At 39.7% G+C, this 19,823-nt stretch overlaps 1 non-coding gene across 1 annotated transcript; it reads right to left on the reverse strand.

The window, feature by feature from the left end:
• Positions 1 to 1,166: 1,166 nt before the first annotated feature.
• LOC136396140 (small nucleolar RNA SNORA27) lies at positions 1,167 to 1,294 on the reverse strand. Its single transcript, XR_010749555.1, has one exon. It is a non-coding gene; the product is annotated as a small nucleolar RNA SNORA27 (small nucleolar RNA).
• Between the last annotated feature and the right edge of the window lie 18,529 nt (positions 1,295 to 19,823).

Consider the following 19,823-nt stretch of genomic DNA (forward strand, 5'->3'; position numbering starts at 1 on the left):
GGTTCTACTTGTTGTTCTTTTTCTAGTTCTTTTATGTGCAGGGTTAAGTTGTTAATTTGAGCTTTTTCTTGCTTCTTAAAGTATGCCTATAATGCTATAACCTTCCCTCTCATGACTGCTTTTGCTGTGTCCCATAAATTTTGAGTTGTTGTATGTTCATTTTCATTTGTTGCAAGGAAATTATTGATTTCTTCCTTGATCTCATTGTTAACCCATTCATTATTTAATAGCATACTATTTAGTCTCCAAGTGTTTGAATATTTTTCAGTTTTTCTATTATAGTTGATTTCTAGTTTTATGCCATTGTGGTCAGAGAGGGTGCTTGATATGATTTCAATCTTCTTAAATTTATTAAGACTTGTTTTGTGTTCTAACATGTGGTCTATCCTAGAGAATGTACTATGAGCACTTGAAAAAAATGTATATTCTATTGCTTTGGGATGAAAGGTTCTAAAGATATCTATTAAATTCAGTTGATCTGGTATGTTATTTAGGGTCATTGTTTCTTTGTTAATTTTTTATCTGGAGGTTCTATCCATTGATGTTAGTGGGGTATTAAAATCCCCTACTATTATAGTATTGCTGTTGATCTCACCCTTTTTGTCCATCAAAATCTGTTTTATATATTTAGGTGCTCCTATATTAGGTGCATAGATATTTATAATGGTTATATCTTCCTGTTGTAATGCTCCTTTTATCATTATGTAGTGACCTTCTTTATCTCTTTCTATAGCCTTTGTTTTAAAATTTATTTCATCAGATATTAGTATTGCTACCCCAGCTTTTTTTCTTTTGCGTGAAATATTTTTTTCCATCCCTTTACTCTCAGTCTCTCTGTATCTTTTGTTCTGAGTTGTGTCTCTTGTAGACAGCATATGTACTGGTCCTGTTTTCTTATCCATGCAGCTACCCTATGTCTTTTGATTGGAGTGTTTAATCCATTTACATTTAAGGTTATTATTGATATGTAGTTGTTTATTGTCATTTTATTCTTTAGATCTGTAATCCTCTTTTTCTTGATTTCTTTTTTCCTTTGTTCTTTCTACAGCTAGCCCCTTAATATTTCCTGCAGTACTGGTTTGGTTATAATGAATTCCTTGAAGTTTTTTGTCTGGGAAGCTTTTAATTTCTTCTTCAATTTTTTTTTTCTCTTTTTTTTTTTTTCAATTTGTTTCCTCTGACAGGATGCAAGACAAACACCCAGTTTGCTTGAGTTTTAAAAGGATTATTTCCTTTGCCCCACTTGAATGACCAATAAAGACACAAGTCCTACTGGCAAAGTGAAAGGGGTATCTTCTTCAATTTTAAATGATAATCTTGCTAAATAAAGAAGCCTTGCCTGACCAGGCAGTGGTGCAGTGGATAGAGCATTAGACTGGGATGCGGAGGACACTTGTTTGAGACCCCTAGGTCACCAGCTTGAGTGCGGGCTCATCTGATTTGAGCATAGCTCACCAGCTTGGACTGAAGGTTGCTGGCTTGAGCAAGGGGTTACTCAGTCTGCTGAAGGCCCACGGTCAAGGCACATATGAGAAAGCAATCAATGAACAACTAAGGTGTCACAACAAAAAACTGATAATTGATGCTTCTCATCTTTCTCCTTCCCTGTCTGTCTGTCCCTATCTATCCCTCTCTCTGACTCTCTGTCTTTGTAAAAAAAAAAAAAAAGGTCTTGGTTGTAGGCTCTTGTTTTACATTACTTTAAATATTTCTTGCCATTCCCTTCTGGCCTCAAGTGTTTCTGTTGAAAAGTCGGATATCATCCTTATAGGGGCTCCTCTAAGTAATTGTCTTCTTTTCTCTTGCTGCTTTTAGTATTTTTTCTTTATCTCTTAACTTTGGTATTTTAATTATGATGTGTCTTGATGTAGGCTTCATTGGGTTTCTCTTTATCGGGACTCCCTGTGCTTCTTGAATTTGTGTGACTTTTTCTTTAATCAATTTAGGGAAATTTTCAGCTATGATTTCTTCAAATAGTTTCTCTATCCCATGTTCTTTCTCTTCTCTTTCAGGTACCCCTATGATACAGATGTTATTTCTCTTCATATTATCACAAGGTTTTCTTATAGTTTCCTCAGACTTTTTGAGCCTCTTTTCTTTTTGCTGCTCTGTTGATGTTTTTATTTATCTTGTCCTCTAATTCACTGATTTGACCCTCTGCTTCATCAAGCCTGCTGTTGATTCCTTCTATTGTAGTCTTCATTTCTAATATTGTAATTGCCATTTCTGATTGATTCTTTTCTATTATTTCAGTGTCTTTTTTGATGCTTGCAATTTATTTAGGTGCTCAAAAGTCCATCCATTGTAGCTCTGAAATCCTTAAGCATCTTAATAATCATTATTTTAAACTCTGCATCCAGTAGTTTGGTTATTTCCATCTCATTCAGTTCTTCTTCTGGGAATTTTTCCTGTTGATTCATATGGTTTACATTCTTCTGTCTTCCCATTAGTTATGTGTGTGTTTTGCAAGCTTGTTAGAGTTGTGGGTCTGAAGTTGATTTATGGAATGCAGCTTCTTCTCCAGGACTTTATCCTCAGCCTCTGCTGTTTGCTTATATTTTAATTCTCCTCAAACAGTAGAGCGGCTTAAAAGCCTTAATCTCCCTGCTGTTTGTTTGCTGAGTCCAGCAGGGAGCATCTGTGTTTGCTGATCCCAGCAGGGGGCTTCTGTGTTTAGGAGGGGGGAAGTGAGCACATCTTGTTTTATTTTTCTTTTTGGATTCAGTTCAAACTATATCCAGGAATGAGGTAGATGTGACCTCTGAGAACCTGAAGGTGTGGTCTGCCCAGAGCTCTCCGGGGGTGGGGCATGTTCTCAGTATGAAGGGGGAGGTGTAACTCCTCAGGTTTTCTCCCTGGAAACCTGAGTCACTGCCCTTCTTCTTTACTTCCTTTCTGAAAAACCTTTCATGCTGATTGGAGCTGGAGAGCTTTTTGGAGGTGAGTCAACTGGTTCCACACTAGGCTTGTGCAGGATGGAAAGAGAAACCCCTCCCCCAGCTATGGCCACCTTGATACTGGAGAATGACTCAGCTCAGCTCAAGTTTTCTTCTCCCTGTCACCATTTGTGTCCCCGTGTCTCGATCTCCCCACTTTCCTCATGTAAGACCAGTCCTCTCAGCCCTCCTAACCTTCGGAGCCCCAGGCAAGTGGCAGTGAGTGATATTTTCTGAGATAGCCTTTTAAGGCAGTACTTTCTTTCACCAGCCTCTTTTCACAAACAGAACTCTCACTCTTCTCCCCATTCAATGCTGTCAGGCTGTCTCCTCCAGTCTCTGGGTTTCAAGGCTGGGGCTCCAGTCCTGGGACTGAGGACCGCCACCTCTCAGGGTCTCTCTCCTTGCAATGAGAGCCCTCTGGACCCTCAGCCTTAGCATCCCCTTGCTCCTGAGAGTGGGGGAGCCCCCACCATGCCCCGTACTCCCTGCCAAGCTTGGTGTGGATTCTTCTGTGATCGTTGGTTTTTGAGTCCTGTTCTTTTAATCCAAAGTTGGTATTTCATAATAATTGTTCTTAAATTAATTTGTAATCCAGTTTGGTCATGGGAAGTGGCAGTTTGTGCATCTGCCTACTCTGCTGCCATCTTGGAACCTCCAATAAAATCTTTTTAAAAAATAGGCATACACATTACCTCCAACATAACTAAAAAGCATTTACTCCATTACCTTTGTACTTACTTGACCAGTTTCAAACACAGTCTCAAATCTAAACCTTTATTCTTAAGGCTGAGCCCAAACCAGAATGTTCAGGGAAAGAAATAAGAAAAAATAAGATATGCTCAGGCCAACATTATGATTAGATTCATCTCCAATATCAGGCTCAAGAATTAGGTTCCTACTCCACCCATCCTGATATTTTACCTCCAAAATAGGAAACACAGATATACTTGAAACATGTGTGGAAAGTAGCAGCCTTTAAGAAGAAAATAAATAAACGTGAGGGTGGGCAAAATGTCTATAGAAGAGTTTGGACCCAATGAGAGAGTCTTTCTCAGAGGGGACAGCAAGCCTGAGTTTAGAGCAGATGTTGGCACACTATTGCCCACAACTCATGGCTTGCCTGCTTTTATAAATAAAGTTTTATTGAAACACAGCCACACCAATTTGCATCCCTGTGGTCTACAGGTGCTCTCCAGAAACAACTGCAGAGTAGAACAGTTGCCACAGATATCACGTGGTCTAAAAAGCTGAAAATATTTACTGTGTGCACTTGTACAGAAAAAAATTGCTGACCTCTGGTGTGGAGTTGTAGATTTTACTGAAAAATAGTCATAACTAGAGTTTCCTGAAGCAACTATTTTTTTCTGATAAGAAAATAAATGGAGAGAAATTTAACTGTGTCATGTCTATCACAGAGTAACGCATTGGTCTCAAAGGCAGTTCCCAGAAGGGAAAGATGGCAGCGGAGTAGGCGGACGCACAGACGCCCAGCTCTCAACACCAAACTGGAATGCAAATCAATTTAGGAAAAATCAGCATGAAAAACCAACACTGAACTGCAAGAACAGCTCTCAAAAACCAAGGAGCAAAGAGGAAGACATAATAATCCTGGTAAGGAGTGCCTGAATCTCCTCTACTTACAGGAACAGAAGGGGGGGTGAGGCTGAGAGCCCAGAGAGGATTTCACAGAGGAAAAAGAGAAGAAAATACTGCTCACAGCCACTTACCTGGCGACCAGGGAGCAAGGTGGGTTGAAAAGACCAGCTTATCTCCCAAGTGGAAAGGACAGGGAGAGGGACAGGCTGTGAGGGGCTAAGGTATGCAAGAAACGAAATAAAAAAGCTGACTCATTCGTGCTGGAGGCGGCCATAGCTGGGGGAGGGGCTGAACCTTTCACAAAACAGAGCTGAAGTGCTTCCGGATCAGAGATCTCCGGACATCTATCCAGCTCCAATCAGCGCAACAAGACACAGCTGAAAACAAGAAGTGGGGAGGAGGGGCAGTAACTCATGTCTCCATGGAGATCTGAGATACACTTCCCCCTACTGAAGCTGAGAAAAAACCCTGCCCCCAGTGAGATTAGTTGGTGGAAGAGACCTTCAGCGTCTCAGGTTACACCCACAGCATTCCTCGTTACAGTTTCAAGGAAGCCCCCTGCTGAGATCAGTTAACAAGACTATCACCTGTTAAGAAAACAAACAAATCAAGACTTCAAAGCTGCCCAAATCCGAAAGTGGATTACAAATAATAGCTGATACCAACCCAAGAAGACCTAGAAATAACACAACTGAAAACTGGAGGCAGACTAAAACACCATGATGAGAAGAAAAAGGAGTGCAACCCAAATGAAACCACAAGAGACACCTTTAAGAGATGAGCTGAGTGATATGGAAATAATCAAACTTCCAGATGCGGAGTTCAAAATAATGATTGTAAGGATGCTTAGGGATCTTAGAACAACAATGGAGGGGCAGTTTGAAAACCTAAATAAAGAAATAGCAAGTATAAAAAAGAACCAGTCGGAGATGACAAATACAATGTCAGAAATAAAGACCACAATGGAAGGAATTAAAAACAGGATAGATAGAGCAGAGGATCGAATCAGCGAGTTAGAGGACAACTGGAATGAAGGCATGAAAGCAGAGAAGAAAAGAGAAAAGAGACTCAAAAAGTCAGAGGAAACTCTTAGAGAGCTCTGTGACAACATGAAGAGAAATAACATCCACATCATAGGGGTTCCTGAAGAAGAAGAAAAGGAACAAGGGATAGAGACTTTGTTCAATCATATCATAGCTGAAAACTTCCCTAAATTAATGCAAGAGAAACTCTCACAAGTCCAAGAAGCACAGAGGACTCCATTAAAGAGAAACCCAAAGAAACCTACACCAAGACACATCATAATTAAAATACCAAAGCTAAGCGATAAAGAGAAAATACTAAAAGCTGCAAGAGAAAAAAAAGTTATCACCTACAAAGGAGCCCCCATAAGGATGACATCCAACTTCTCAACAGAAACACTTGAGGCCAGAAGAGAATGGCAAGAAATATTCAAAGTAATGCAGAACAAGAACCTACAACCAAGACTATTTTATCCAGCAAGGCTATCATTTAAAATTGAAGGAGAAATAAAAAGCTTCCCAGACAAAAAACAACTCAAGGAATTCATTACAACCAAACCAATGCTGCAGGAAATGTTAAGGGGCCTGTTGTAAACAGATCGAAGTGGGAAAAGAATATAGCAAAAAAAGGAATACACCTTTAAAGAAGAAAATGGCAATAAACAACTACATATCAATAATAACCTTAAATGTAAATGGATTAAATGATCCAATCAAAAGACATAGGGTAGCTGCGTGGATAAGAAAACAGGACCCATATATTTGTTGTCTACAAGAGACACACCTTAGAACAAAAGACACACATAGATTGAAGGTAAAAGGATGGAAAAAAACATTTCATGCAAATGGAAATGAAAAAAAAGCTGGGGTAGCAATACTGATATCAGACAAATTGGACTTTAAAACAAAGGATATAGTAAGAGATAAAGAAGGCCACTACATAATGATAAAGGGAGTAATCCAACAGGAAGACATAACTATTATAAATATCTATGCACCTAATATAGGAGCACCCAAATATATAAAACAGACTTTGATGGATTTAAAGGGCGAGATCAACAGCAATACTATAATAGTAGGGGATTTCAATACCCCACTAACATCACTAGATAGATCCTCAAGAAAGAAAATTAACAAAGAAACAGCAGACTTATTGGAAACACTAGATCAACTCGATTTAATAGATATCTTCAGAACCTTTCACCCTAAAGCAACAGAATATACATTCTTTTCAAGTGCTCATGGTACATTCTCTAGGATAGACCACATGTTAGGGCACAAAAGAGCTCTCAACAAATTTAAGAAGACTGAAATCATATCAAGCACTTTCTCCGATCACAACGGCATGAAACTAGAAATGAATAACAGCAGAAAAGCTCAAAAATTCTCAAACACATGGAAACTAAATAGCAGGGTGTTAAATAATGAATGGATTAAGAATGAGATCAAAGAAGAAATAAAAAAAATCCTAGAAATGAATGACTATGAGCATACAACAACTCAAAATTTATGGGACACAGCGAAAGCAGTGCTGAGAGGGAAGTTCATAGCACTACAGGCACACTTTCAGAAGCTAGAAAAAGCTCAAATAAACAACTTAACCCTGCATCTAAAAGAACTAGAAAAAGAACAGCAAGTAAAGCCCAAATGTAGTAGAAGAAAGGAAATAATAAAGATCAGCGCAGAAATAAATGACATAGAGGCTAAAGAAACAATACAGAGGATCAATGAAACTAGGAGCTGGTTCTTTGAAAAGGTAAACAAGATTGATGAACCTTTAAGTAGACTCACCAGGAAAAAGAGAGAGGACTCAAATAAATAAAATTAGAAATGAGAAAGGAGAAATAACAACTGACACAACAGAAATACAAAGTATTGTAAGAAAATACTATGAAGAACTGTATGCCAAAAAACTAGACAACCTAGATGAAATGGACAAATTCCTTGAAACATACAATCTTCCAAAAATCAATCTGGAAGAATCATAAAACCTAAACAGACCAATTACAACAAATGAGATCGAAACAGTTATCAAAAACTCTCAACAAAGAAAAGTCCGGGGCCCGATGGCTTCACAACGGAATTCTACCAAATATTCAAAGAAGAACTCCTATCCTTCTCAAATAATTTCAAAAAATTCAAGAGGAAGGAAGACTTCCAAGCTCCTTTTATGAGGAGAGCATAATTCTGATTCCAAAACCAGGCAAAGACAACACAAAGAAAGAAAATTATAGGCCAATATCTCTGATGAATATAGATGCTAAAATCCTCAACAAAATATTAGCAAACCAGATCCAACAATATATGGAAAAAAATCATACACCATGATCAAGTGGAATTTATTCTTGGGAGGCAAGGCTGGTACAATATTCGTAAATCAATCAATGTGATTCATCACATAAACAAAAAGAAGGAGAAAAACCATATGATAATTTCAATAGATGCAGAAAAAGCATTTGATAAAATCCAGCACCCATTCATGATCAAAACTCTCAGCAAAGTGGGAATACAGGGAACATACCTCAACATGATAAAAGCCATCTATGAGAAACCCACAGCCAACATCATACTCAATGAGCAAAAATTAAAAGCAATCCCCTTAAGATCAGGAACAAGGCAGGGGTGCCCCCTTTCACCACTCTTATTTAACATAGTCCTGGAAGTCCTAGCCACAGCAATCAGACAAGAAGAAGAAATAAAAGGCATTCAAGTTGGAAAAGAAGAAGTAAAACTATCATTATTTGCAGATGATATGATATTGTATATAGAAAACCCTAAAGTCTCAGTCAAAAAACTACTGGACCTGATAAATAAGTTCAGCAAAGTGGCAGGATATAAAGTCAATACTCAGAAATCAGAAGCATTTTTATACACCAACAATGAACAGTCAGAAAGAGAAATTAAGGAAACAATCCCCTTCACAATTACAACCAAAAAAATAAAGTACCTAGGAGTAAACTTAACCAAGGAGACTAAAGACTTGTACTCGGAAAATTACAAAACATTGATAAAAGAAATCAAGGAGGATACAAACAAGTGGAAGCATATACCGTGCTCATGGTTAGGAAGAATAAACATCATTAAAATGTCTATATTACCCAAAGCAATCTATAAATTCAATGCACTACCAATTAAAATACCAATGACATACTTCAAAGATATAGAACACATATTCCAAAAATTTATATGGAACCAAAAAAGAACACGAATAGCCTCAGCAATCTTAAAAAAGAAGAATAAAGTGGGAGGTATCACACTTCCTGATATCAGGTTATACTACAAGGCCACTGTACTCAAAACAGCCTGGTACTGGCATAAGAACAGGCATATAGATCAATGGAACAGAACAGAGAACCCAGAAATAAACCCACAGTTCTATGGACAACTGATATTTGACAAAGGAGGCAAGGAAATACAATGGAGTAAAGACAGCCTCTTTAACAAATGGTGTTGGGAAAATTGGACAGCTACCTGCAAAAAAATGAAACTAGATCACCAGCTTACACCACTCACAAAAATAAATTCAAAATGGATAAAAGACTTAAATGTAGGCCGTGAAACCATAAGCATCTTAGAAGAAAACATAGGCAGTAAGCTCTCGGACATCTCTCGGAACAATATATTTGCTGATTTATCTCCATGGGGAAGTGAAATAAAAGACAGGATAAACAAATGGGACTATATCAAACTAAAAAGCTTTTGCACAGCTAAAGACAACAAGAACAGAATAAAAAGACAAACTACACAATGGGAGAACATATTTGACAATATGTCTGATAAGGGGTTAATAACCAAAATTTATAAAGAACTTGTAAAACTCAACACCAGGAAGACAAACAACCCAATCCAAAAATGGGCAAAAGAGATGAATAAACACTTCTCCAAAGAGGACATACAGATGGCCAGTAGGCATATGAAAAAATGCTCAACATCACTAATCATTAGAGAAATGCAAATTAAAACCACAATGAGATATCACCTCACACCAGTCAGAATGGCGCCTATCAACAAAACAACACAGAATAAGTGTGGCGAGGATGTGGAGAAAAGGGAACCCTCCTGCACTGCTGGTGGGAATGCAGACTGGTGCAGCCACTGTGGAAAACAGTATGGAGATTCCTCAAAAAACTGAAAATTGAACTGCCTTTTGACCCACCTATCCCACTTTTAGGAATATACCCCAAGGACACCATAGAATGGCTCGAAAAGGAGAAATGCACCCGCATGTTTGTGGCAACACTGTTCACAATAGCGAAGATCTGGAAACAACCCAAGTGTCCGTCAGAGGACGAGTGGATTAAAAAGCTTTGGTACATACATACTATGGAATACTACTCAGCCATAAGAAATGATGACATCGGATCATTTACAATAACATGGATGGACCTTGACAACATTATACAGAGTGAAATAAGTAAATCAGAAAAAAACTAAGAGAGACAAGATGGCGCTGGAGTAGGCAGACGTACCAGCATCTACCTCCCAGAACCAATGTGGATTACAAACTAATTTTATGAACTATCAGCTGGAAAAACCAACTTTGGACTAAACTAAAGGACTCTTCAACCAAGGAATGCTGAAGAAGCCACACAGAGACTGGTAGGAAAGCGGAAACGCGGAGAGGGCTGCCCAGCTTCTCGGAGCGAACGGCAGCAGGGAGAGACTCACATGGCGGGAAGTGAGTTTAGCAGAGGGGAAAGGGTCCTGAGCCCCAGGAACAAAGCCCCAGCCTGCAGCCCCAGAGCCCAGAAGAAGCGTAAGGACAGTATTTAGCTAGAAACAAGTCAGGATACTGTTTGTGAGAGAGTCTGATTTCTCAGACCCAGGATCCTTCTTAAAGGGACCACGCAGAACATCTCTCTCACAAACACTCACCAGGGCTCCTGGGGACGGAGGGAGAGGGGAGAGAACCACAGTAACAGGAAGAGAGTGTAATCTAGGAGGCATAGGGAGAAACATTTTGGGAGATAGCCACCCTAACCCCTGGGACTAGTCACTCCCCAAAGCTGAAGTGAATATTTCCCCCGGAAACAGCAATACCAACAAAGGGAAGCAGGAGAGCAGCCAAACAAGCTCCCCTGCAGCATTCAGAGCAGAGTCGCATAGAAGGAGGAAGCTTTTGGGTCTACAGTAGTGAGTCTTAGGGTCCGAGCTGCAACAACCCCACCCACGCGGCTGAGGGCGCGCCGGAGGGCCGGCGGCAGCAGGAGACAAAAGCGCGGTTCTGCTGGCAGGGGCAGAAGCCGGCTGGCCACCAGTGGGCTCAGGTGTGAGCTCAATCTTGCCCGGCTAGGGAGAAGGGGGCATGCAAAAGCGGCCAAGCTCAGCTGACGGCAGCCTGTAATCCAGCCTCCGGGAGAAGGGCGGGAAACCCAGAAAGGGTAGAAACCATCCCCGGAGCAAGGGCAGAGGAGCACATCCCTGCCCTGCCCGTGCAACCCAGGCTTGCGGTCTGACTTGGTAGCCGGCTCCTCCCACGAGGGTGGAGCCAAAAGCCCAGAAGAGGCAGAGTTCCTCTACGAAGCTGAGCTTGGGCACGCAGCCCTGCCTGGCGGTAGAGCCAAGGCTAGCAGCTGTTCCTTGAGTGGGATCATCCTGCAAAGGCAGGGCAAAAGCTCGGAAACAGGCGGAGTCCCACAGCTGAGCAAAGGTGCTCGCCAGTGCCCTCAGGACCGAGCATAACATCACACATGGGGGCGGGGCAAAGGGCAAGGCCACCAACCCTTGTGCACCCGAGCACGTGATCACAGCCACTCTCGTGAAGAGAAAATGCGGAGGCAGAGAAATACAACACAAATAAACCAAGAGAAATCCCCAGAAAAGGACCTAAGTGAATCAGATATAACCAAATTACCAGATGCAGAGTTTAAAATAACGATTGTTAGGATGCTCAAAGATATTAGAACCACCATAGATGGCCATTACGAAAACATAAATAAAGAGATAACAAATATAAAAAAGGACATTGAAATAATAAAAAAGAATCAGACAGAAATGACAGATACAATATCTGAAATAAAGAATACAATGAAAGGAATTAAAAGCAGGATGGATGAAGCAGAGAATCGAATCAGTGAGTTAGAGGACACAATAAATAAAGGCACGGAAGCAGAGCAGAAAAAAGAAAAAAGACTCAAGAAGTCTGAGGAAACTCTAAGAGAGCTCTGTGACAACATGAAGAGAAATAACATCCGCATCATAGGGGTTCCTGAAGAAGAAGAGAAAGAACAAGGGATAGAGACTTTGTTCAAACATATTATAGCGGAAAACTTCCCCCAATTAAGGCAGGAAAACATTTCACATGTTCAGGAAGCACAGAGAACTCCATTAAGGAGAAACCCAAAGAAACCAACACCAAGACACATCATAATTAAATTACCAAAGCTAAATGATAAAGAGAAAATATTAAAAGCTGCTAGAGAAAAAAAGACTATCACCTACAAAGGAGCCCCCATAAGGATGACTTCTGACTTCTCAACAGAAACACTTGAGGCCAGAAGGGAATGGCAAGAAATATTCAAAGTAATGCAGAACAAGAACCTACAACCAAGACTACTTTATCCAGCAAGGCTATCATTTAAAATTGAAGGAGAAATAAAAAGCTTTACAGACAAAAAAAAACTCAAGGATTTCACGGCAACCAAACCAAGGCTGCAAGAAATGCTAAGGGACCTGTTGTAAACAGATCAAAGGAAAAAAAGAATATAGCAAAAGAGAAAAACAGTTTTAAGGGAAAAAAATGGCAATAAACAATTACATATCAGTAATAACCTTAAATGTTAATAAATTAAATGATCCGATCAAGAGACATAGGGTAGCTGCGTGGATAAGAAAACAGGACCCATACATATGCTGTCTACAAGAGACACACCTTAAATCAAAAGATGCACACAGACTGAAGATAAAAGGATGGAAAAAAATATTTCACGCAAATGAAAATGAAAAAAAAGCTGGAGTAGCAATACTTATATCAGACAAAATGGACTTTAGAACAAAGACCATAGTTAGAGATAAAGAAGGTCACTACATAATGATAAAGGGAGCAATCCAAAAGGAAGATATAACCATTATAAATATCTACGCACCTAATATAGGAGCACCTAAATATATAAAGCAGACTTTGATAGACTTAAAGGGCGAGATCAACAGCAATACTATAATAGTAGGAGACTTCAATACCCCATTAACATCATTAGATAGATCCTCAAGAAAGAAAATTAACAAAGAAACAGCAGATTTAAAGGACATATTAGATGAACTCGATTTAATAGATATCTTCAGAACCTTTCACCCTAAAACAGCAGAATATACATTCTTTTCAAGCGCTCATGGTACATTCTCTAGAATAGACCACATGTTAGGGCACAAAAGCGGGCTCAACAAATTTAAGAAGATTGAAATCATATCGAGCACTTTCTCTGATCACAATGGCATTAAACTAGAAATCAACCACAATAGAAAAATTGAAAAACATTCAAACACTTGGAAACTAAATAGCATGTTATTAAACAATGAATGGGTTAACATTGAGTTCAAAGAAGAAATTAAAAAATTCCTAGAAACAAACGATAATGAGCATACATCAACTCAAAATTTATGGGACACAGCAAAAGCAGTCCTGAGAGGGAAGTTTATAGCATTACAGGCATACCTCAAGAAGCTAGAAAAAGCTCAAATAAACAACTTAACCCTGCATCTAAAAGAACTAGAAAAAGAACAGCAAGTAAAGCCCAGAGCTAGTATAAGGAAGGAAATAATAAAGATCAGAGCAGAAATAAATGACATAGAGGCTAAAGAAACAATACAGAGGATCAATGAAACCAGGAGCTGGTTCTTTGAAAAGGTAAACAAGATCGATGAACCTTTAACAAGACTCACCAAGAAAAAAAGAGAGAGGACTCAAATAAATAAAATTAGAAACGAGAGTGGAGAAATAACAACTGACACAACAGAAATACTAAATATTGTAAGAAAATACTATGAAGAACTGTACGCCAAAAAACTAGACAACCTAGATGAAATGGACAAATTTCTTAAATCATATAATCTTCCAAAAATCAATCTGGAAGAATCAGAAAACCTAAACAAACCAATTACAACAAATGAGATTGAAACAGCTATCAAAAAACTCCCAAAAAAGAAAAGTCCTGGGCCTGATGGCTTCACAAGTGAATTCTACCAAATATTCAAAGAAGAACTAACTCCTATCCTTCTCAAGCTATTTCAAAAAATTCAAGAGGAAGGAAGACTTCCAAACTCCTTTTATGAGGCGAGCATAATTCTGATTCCAAAACCAGGCAAAGACAACACAAAAAAAGAAAATTATAGGCCAATATCCCTGATGAACTTAGATGCAAAAATCCTCAATAAAATATTAGCAAACCGGATCCAGCAATATATGGAAAAAATCATACACCATGATCAAGTAGGATTTATTCTTGGAAGGCAAGGCTGGTACAATATTCACAAATCAATCAACGTGATTCATCACATAAACAAAAGAAAGGAGAAAAACCACATGATAATTTCAATAGATGCAGAAAAAGCATTTGATAAAATCCAGCACCCATTCATGATCAAAACTCTCAGCAAAGTGGGAATACAGGGAACATACCTAAACATGATAAAGGCCATCTATGACAAACCCACAGCCAACATCATACTCAATGGGCAAAAATTAAAAGCAATCCCCTTAAGATCAGGAACAAGGCAGGGGTGCCCCCTTTCACCACTCTTATTCAACATAGTTCTGGAAGTCCTTGCCACAGCAATCAGACAAGAAAAAGAAATAAAAGGCATCCAAATTGGAAAAGAAGAAGTAAAACTATCATTATTTGCAGATGACATGATATTGTATATAGAAAACCCTAAAGTCTCAGTCAAAAAACTACTAGACCTGAAAAAAGAATTTGGCAAGGTGGCAGGATATAAAATCAATACTCAGAAATCAGAGGCATTTTTATACACTAATAATGAACTGTCAGAAAGAGAAATCAGGGAATCAATCCCCTTTACCATTGCAACCAAAAAAATAAAGTACCTAGGAATAAATCTAACCAAGGAGATTAAAGACTTGTACTTGGAAAATTATAAAACATTGATAAAAGAAATCAGGGAAGATACGAAGAAGTGGAGGCATATACCATGCTCATGGTTAGGAAGAATAAACATCATTAAAATGTCTATATTACCCAAAGCAATTTATAAATTCAATGCAATACCAATGAAAATACCAATGACTTACTTCAAAGACATAGAACACATATTCCAAAAATTTATATGGAACCAAAAAAGAACACGAATAGCCTCAGCAACCCTGAAAAGGAAGAAAAAAGCGGGAGGTATCACACTTCCAGATATCAAGTTATATTATAAGGCCATTGTACTCAAAACAGCATGGTACTGGCATAAGAACAGGCACATAGATCAAGGGAACAGAACAGAGAACTCAGAAATAAACCCACAGCTCTATGGACAACTGATATTTGACAAAGGAGGTAAGACAATACAATGGAGTAAAGACAGCCTCTTCAACAAATGTTGTTGGGAAAACTGGACAGCTACCTGTAAAAAAATGAAACTAGATCACCAACTTACACCACTCACAAAAATAAACTCAAAATGGATAAAAGACTTGAATGTAAGCCGTGAAACCATAAGCATCTTAGAAGAAAACATAGGCAGTAAGCTCTCTGACATGTCTCGCAGCAATATATTTGCTGATTTGTCTCCACAGGCAAGTGAAATAAAAGACAGGATAAACAAATGGGACTTTATCAAATTAAAAGCTTCTGCACAGCTAAAGACAATAAGAACAGAATAAAAAGACAAACTACACAATGGGAGAATATATTTGACATAGCGTCTGATAAGGGGTTAATAACCAAAATTTATAAAGAACTTGTAAAACTTAATACCAGGAAGACAAACAATCCAATCCAAAAATGGGCAAAAGAAATGAATAGACACTTCTCCAAAGAGGACACACAGATGGCCAATAGGCATATGAAAAAATGTTCAACATCACTAATGATTAGAGAAATGCAAATTAAAACCACGAGATATCACCTCACACCAGTCAGAATGGCGCTCATCAATAAAACAACACAGAATAAGTGCTGGCGAGGATGTGGAGAAAAGGGAACCCTCCTGCACTGCTGGTGGGAATGCAGACTGGTGCAGCCACTGTGGAAAACAGTATGGAGATTCCTCAGGAAATTAAAAATCGAACTGCCTTTTGACCCAGCTATACCACTGTTAGGAATATACCCCAAGAACACCATAGCACTGTTTGAAAAGAAGAAATGCACCCCCATGTTTATGGCAGCATTGTTCACAATAGCAAAGATTTGGAAACAGCCCAAGTGTCCATCAGAGGACGAGTGGATTAAAAAGCTTTGGTATATATATACTATGGAATACTACTCAGCCATAAGAAATGATGACATAGGATCTTTTACAACAACATGGAGGGGCCTTGATAACATTATACTGAGTGAAAGAAGTAAATCAGAAAAAACTAAGAACTATATGTTTCCATACATAGGTGGGACATAAAGATGAGACTCAGAGACATGAACAACAGTGTTGGGGTTACAGGGTGGGGAGAGGAGAGGGAGGGGGTTGGGGGAGGGGAGGGGCACAAAGATCATGGCTTTTCAGCATTTGCCATATTCCCCCCTTAATCTATAGACAGACAGCAAATATTTACGTATGGTGTTCCCACTATAAAGACTGCTGTCTTAGGGACAAATGCGGATAAACTATTTCAGCAGTTCCTCCTTCTTCAAAGACTTATATGTAAACATAGAGCTCCATGTTTCATAGGACATACTCAAGCTCACTCCATGCTCCCTGGTGCTTTAATGCAAGGGAATGCCCCCCCCTTTTTTTTTTTTTAGTATTTTTTCTTTTATTTATTTATTTTTTGTATATTTCTGAGGATGGGGATGGGGAGGCAGTCAGACAGACTCCTGCATGCGCCTGACTGGGATCCACCTGGCATGCCTACCGAGGGGAATGCTCTTCCCATCTGGGATGTTGCTCTGTTACAACCGGAGCCATTCTGGCGACTGGGGCGGAGGCCATGGGGCCATCCTTAGTGCCCAGGGTGGATTTGCTCTGGTGGAGCCTTGGCTGCGGGTGGGAGGAGAGAGACCAAGAGGAAGGAGAGGGGGAGGAGTGGAGAGGTAGATGGGTGCTTCTCCTGTGTGCTCTGGCCGGGAATCGAACCCAGGAATCCTGCACACCAGGCCAATGACTCCGACGGGTCTACCATATCATGCTTTTTACTTAAAAAAAAAAAAATTTATATTTCTTTTGAATGCTGATGAACAGGAGACACCAAATCTTTTTCGCCTGCAAACTACTACCTTCTTTATTAGATCTAGCTAATAACACTGTTCTGTCTTTTTTCCAAATAGCTCCAGATATATGGAAAAGATTTATATAGGCGGATGGGGATCCTCAAACCCCTCAGCGAGATCTTCTGAGAATGGCTTTTAAGATACCTAGAGGCAGAAAAAGCCCAATAGAGATCAGGGGAACTACCAGCTTTTAGGATACACCCTTACAGGCTCCAACACCCCAAAGGGATCTCATAGGATGCCATCTGGGTCCTGCTTCAATAGTGGAAAGGAAGGTCATTGAGCTAAAGCCTGCCAGGCTTACATGCCTCTGCTGTGAGGAAACAGGGACACTGGAAGGTGGGCTTCCCCCTCGCTCCTATAAGGGAGGGTTCAGTCTCTTCCAGCCCTGCTCCAGCCACCTATGACCTAACCTTGCCCAGAAAGCTGGGGTTTGCCACTGAAGGCTGAAGGTGCCCAGGGCCGTTGGCCCCATCTACGACACTGTGGACGAGCCTAGGGTATTTCTTCCAAGAAGCAGGTAAACTGATCTCATTCGCACAAGGGCCACTTTACTATGTTTTGCCTGAATAGTCAGGTTTTTTATTCTTCCCTCAAAGATCTCTGTTGTGGGTGTTGATAGTCCTATTTTCTGCTGCTTTCCTTAATATATAGTGTTTCCTTTATCCCTCCTACCTCAATGCCCCACTCATATTTCAGGCTGGGACCTACTCTTAATTTAGAGCTCTCTTTCCTCCTTTTGCCAACTTGTATTATGAATTTACCTTTGCCACCCAGCTTAGTGTATCCCAAGGTTCTCTTTACCAGGCCACAGTCACAGAGCTCCAGGGAAAGGCAACCTGGTCTCAACTCTCCAGGCAGAGGAGAACAGAAGCTCCATATCCACACATGCTGCAAATGGCTTTTTCCAGTCTACCTGAATCATTACCAGCTAGAAGCAGCGGTCATTGGGACTTGGACATGAGCTGCAAAGTATAGAATGGTGACAACAATTCCAGTGCCATGCGGACTTTTCCTGTGGGGAACTTTCCTGGACTCCTGCTCCCTGTGACAGCTCCTAACAGACTGAACTGTAGTTGGGTTGCATTTTTCAGGGATTTGGCATGGTGATGGGGCCAACTTGGACTTGGGGAACATGTTAAGGACACTACTCATTTATGGATTCTTGCTGTATTGGCCAAGAGTTTGCTTAAAGGCTTTTAATCACTGTAAAAAAAATAGAGGACTGGATGAAGAAGATGGGGCACATATACACCATGGTATATTATTCAGCTAGGAGAAATGGTGACATCGGATCACTTATAGCGTAATGGTGGAGTCTTGGTAGCATTGTGCGGGGTGAATTAAGCGAATCAGAAAAAAAACAGGAACTGCAGGATTCCATACATTGGTGGGACATAAAGGCGAGACTGGGAGGCATGAACAGGAGTGTGGTGGCTATGGGGGGTAGGGGGAGGGAGGGAGGAAGAGGGGGAGGGGGAGGGGTACAGAGAGAACTGGATGGAGGGTGGCAGAGGACGATCTCTCTTCGGGTGATGGGTATGCAACAGAACTAAATGACAAGATAACCTGGAAATGTTTTCTTTGAATGTATGTACCCTGATTTATTGATGTCACCCCATTAAAATAAAAATTTATTTATAAAAAAAAAAAAAAAAAAAAAAAAAAACTAAGATGAATCCATACATAGAAGGGACATAAAAATGAGACTCAGAGACATGAACAAGAATGTGATGGCAACAGGGGCGGGGGGTTGGGGGAGGGGGGATGGGGTGAAGAAGGAGAGAGGGGTTAGGGGAGGGGAGGGGCACAAAGAAAACCAGATAGAAGGTGACAGAAGACAATTTAACTTTGGGGGAGGGGTATACAGCACAATCAAATGTCAAAATAATCTAGAGATATTTTCTCTCAACATATGTACCCTGATTTATCAATGTCACTGCATTAAATTTAATTAAAAAAAAATTAAAAATCAAAAAAAAAAAAAAAAGGCAGTTCCCAGTCTCATTACTCTGTTGCCCTAAGTTGAGAAAACAATTATTTCTCTGTTAACATTTGGTAAACTTATCTTTAGGAACTTGAAAGAAGGTTGAGAACATCTCTGAGGCTTAATTTCAAAATATGTTTAAATTTAAAGAGGGGATTCTGCAAGTGGGTAGCTAGAATAAGGCTGGATTTGCCCAGAGGCTGTTCAGGGTAATGTTGCTGATTGGCACTTTGTAGTGCAGGCCAGGAAAACAGGCATAATTACTTTTCCAAGTTTTCACCATAAATAATCATTTTTTTATTTTATTTTTGGTTTCTTTTTTTATTATTATTAATTTTAATGGGTGACATTGATAAGTCAGGGTACACATGTTCAGAGAAAACATATCCAGATTATTTTGATATTTGATTATGTTGCTTACCCCTCTCCCAAAGTCAAATTGTCTTCCGTCACCTTCTATCTGGTTTTCTTTGTGCCTCTCCCCTTCCTCCACCCCCTCTCTCTCCTTCCTCACCCCCCACCACCACCCCACCCCCGTTACCATCACATTCTTGTCCATGTCTCTGAGTCTTATTTTTATGTCCCATCTATGTATGGATTTATATAGTTCTTAGTTTTTTTTCTGATTTACTTATTTCACTCCGTATAATCATTTTTAAAAAGGTTCCAGTAATTTGCCCACTAAGGAGGAAAAAGGGGGAAAAAAGGAAAGTGAGACAATAACGCAGAGGTTTTGCTTTAAAATAGTCACACATGATGTTGTGCTGCCATCTACAGTATTTTGGGATTTTCACCCAAATGCAAAAATTGTAATGAGCTCTCTTGATACATGGCCATTCTACTGGGGGAAGAAAAGTTTGGCCAGCAGAACAGTAAAAGAACGCTGTAACCCAAGGTGTTCTCTTTGGTCATG

Source organism: Saccopteryx leptura, chromosome 2 (assembly GCF_036850995.1).
Source record: "Saccopteryx leptura isolate mSacLep1 chromosome 2, mSacLep1_pri_phased_curated, whole genome shotgun sequence".
NCBI classification, from domain to species: Eukaryota; Metazoa; Chordata; class Mammalia; order Chiroptera; family Emballonuridae; genus Saccopteryx; species Saccopteryx leptura.